This window comes from Monopterus albus, unplaced genomic scaffold (assembly GCF_001952655.1).
Source record: "Monopterus albus unplaced genomic scaffold, M_albus_1.0 scaffold220.1, whole genome shotgun sequence".
NCBI lineage: Eukaryota > Metazoa > Chordata > Actinopteri > Synbranchiformes > Synbranchidae > Monopterus > Monopterus albus.
In genome coordinates, this window is record NW_018128100.1 from 198869 (window position 1) to 202272 (window position 3404).

The window sequence follows — 3404 nt, forward strand, 5'->3', positions numbered from 1 at the left end:
GCTGAACCAGCAGCTCTTAGAAATGAAGACAATCTCCCAAACCTCAGCATTAAACAAATCAGCCCTTTTGTGTAAAAAGTGCAGCAGCGATGAGAAAGATTCTTCCGAGAGGCTCTTGAACCGAACTCCCCGCCAGACGCCGTCAGGTCACTGATTGCTGCTTGTCGTATGTGTCGGCCCGCCGCCGCACAGCGACTGAGGTGCGCTCGGGTCTGACAGAAACAAGGCACGTGTGACCCGCTCATGTGCTTAAACATCATCTCCACACTGACAGTGAAGGAGAGAAAAGCACAGCCAGCCTGAAACATGGGGTCGCAGTTTGTGTGGCTGTGTCAACAGTCGGTAACAAAGCTGATACAGGCAGGGGTTAAACTGCGCTCTGCGAGGGTGGTTTCCACAGATGCTGACAGGTTTCAGGGACGTTTCTTCAGCAGACGGCAGAGACGTGTGGGGGTGGAGCTGATTCTGAGGAGATGGTGCTGCTCGATTTTCTACTTTTTAAAAAAAGCTGTAGTACAAGTGACACTGTACTGAGGAAATTTGAAGATGAATCTTAAATTTTAAGAGAAACTTATTTTATTTATTTATCTAATTATCGGTAATTAGGGTGAAGCAACGCCTTCAATGAATTCGAAGGAAGAAGGTTCACCTCCGCCCTCGAAGCACTGCCAGTGGCGATTTCGGCTTGGAAAATAAATGATTAAGTGATTTCAAAAACAGCTGCCAAGTAACAAGGTTCTCATCCCCAGCTGGTCTAAATGAGGCTAAATGAAACATGTTTTGGCAGGAAAATGTTTAAATTTCATTATGAGACAATGGGCTACTGGGCACACATGTGTAAAAGGCCCCCACCCCTTCCTCAAGTAATTTGATGGACTTTTCAACTAAATAGAAGCGTCACACTTCAGACAGAGGCTCTAGTCCAGGGGGCCCCTAAACCCTTGGGCCCCCGGGCCTGTGCCCAGTGGCAGTCCATCCCTGGCTCCAACAATGACCCCCTATGACAACATTTCCAATCAGCTGCTTTTCCTCCTGTGGCACTTATGTAAACTGGATGCTGCCAAACACTGGTCTGAAAACCTCCTGCCCCTCTCTCTGCCTCTTTTCTTTCCCTTTTTCTTGCTTGAGAATTCGTCCACGTGGGACTGTCAGTAACAGCAGCCGCTGGGGCTCAGAGGAATCACCTCGGCTTCCTATCAGACCGCTGGAGCTGCCGCCGCTGCACGGGGCGTGGAGACGACACAGCGGCTCCGCGCCTCACAAATCACTCAAATAATCTCTTCCACACACATCTCAATGGTGGTTGCCATGGAAACCCATACACCCTCCTCTTTGTCCTCCACCAAAAAAGGGGAACTTCTAAATCAAAGACAGCAGCACAGAGCCCAAACCTGAGTGATCCCAGTTAGTAGCAGGCCTCTACCATGTTAGGGGAGGGGTTAGTAAGGTGGGGGTGGGGGTGGAGCTCTGTGGTTAGTTAACATCACACACTGAAGGACCACTTACATGCTTTTCTCACAGGAGGTGCATGATCTGAAAGTAAACGTGCCGGGTTACACAGACGTAGACAGCAGGAAGTGATGCAGCACAGCAGCAACAGTGAAACAAGTGAATAATGAATCAGACATGACAATGACAACAATAAACAGTTTGTAAACTACATGAATGCTACTAGTCCTAATAACATTAACATCCTGCAGCCTGCTGTCGACAATGACAACAACAAACAGTTTGTACACTACATGATGCTACTAGTCCTGATAACATTAACATCCTGCAGCCTGCTGTTACAGTATTAGTGACACATGTTCAGATGTGCTGAGACAAATGAGAGTGAAGACTGAAGTGACACTTGTTCCACTTTCAGAATAATTACAACTCAGGAGGTTTTGTCATTATGTTTCAAAGGTGTAAACACGTGGAAAGAGGTGAAAATTAAGAAGCAAATTTCTGAAAACAGTAAGATGCTCAGTGAATCTTTTGACGTCTGGTGATGTATTTTAGTTTTAGTCAATAAACCACATTTAAAAAACAAAACACCAAAGCAACAGGGAACTGGTCGGAGTAACAACTGATCCTCTGGGCCACAGACCTTCACTGTGTCCAGGAACCATGAAACCCATCAGTGACCACACCTCTGCACTGGTGACATGTTCCTTCATGACCATGAACACACACTTTGTTCTGACTCAGCACACACACACACACACACACACAGTCCTGCTGCCACTAACACTCACTAGAAACCAAATGTGGATTCATCCACTGCTGAAAATAGTTCCATAGCAAATGCACCGTTTCCTCCAGTTTGGTAAAAACTACAGCGAGTAGCTGTTCGAGGAGATTATTGATCATTGTGGTTTTTAAAAATAAAACTCGATTTATGAGGCATTTTTAAATATTTCTGTCTTTAGTAGAACCCAGTGAGTTTGGAGTCAAGTTGTGTTGAAATGTGAACTAAAGATGTTGGTTTAGTTTTTTTCCATGAGTTTGGTGTCGACGTCCGTTAAAACCTATAGATGTGTAAACTGTGGCATCTTTAAATAATGCTTTTGTAGCGCCACCCACAGGTAACATGTCATCACACGCAACAGGCTCAGACCTGACGTAGGCATCTCTGCGATCAGACCATGTGATCTGAGGCCAACTAAGGTCCGAGGACACGTGAGATGGGACACGTTCGTCTCTCCAGAGCTTCTCACATAGCGACAGTAGACAGTACTGCATTGCTGTGCTTCGTTCATACTGCAAATCAGCTCTTCTTCAGGTCGGCATAGCTGCAGTTTCAGAACAGCATCGGTGTAACAGACTCATTATAAGGTTTTTAATCTCTCATTTAGTTTTGATTAGGCAGAAGCAAAAATATGAATTTTTGCTGGACTTCTCCATCACTCTGGTGACGGGAGCAGACCCACAGCTGGTACTGACAGCTATTACTGCCTAGGGCTTAATGAGTCAGACTGAAGGTGAGGGGGGGGGAGGGGACGACAGCGACTGGGGTGCTGGGACAAGCTCACGCCTCAAGTATTTTCACGTCAGCTGCCGTCACACATAAAGCCGGGGCTGCTTGTGTCACATGTCAAGTCTGAGCAGCTGCAGGATGAAGCTGAGAATGAAAGTGGGTGTGTGTGTGTGCGCGTCACAGTCCAATCAGTAGTCTGAGCAGGGTGCACAACAGCCGGCTCAGAGTAAGAGCTCTTTGTCGTCATGACAACTTGCCGTGTGACACAAGGGGACGGGGCAACGGCAGCGTAGAGGTGAGAGACTGAGCCCATTTGTTCTTTGTTGTGCCTGAACAGTGTCTGGAGTCAGAGCACGGGTCGAAGTGAACGAAGGCGACCATGTGTCAGTGACCCCGAGCACCCGAGGAGTTCACGCTCTCAGAGGAAATATTCAAGGTTCAG

At 47.1% G+C, this 3404-nt stretch overlaps 1 protein-coding gene across 1 annotated transcript in view; it reads right to left on the bottom strand.

Moving 5' to 3' along the window:
* myo6a (myosin VIa) overlaps window positions 1-3404 on the bottom strand; it is a 101735-nt gene that overhangs the window by 4516 nt on the left and 93815 nt on the right. The window lies entirely within an intron of this gene.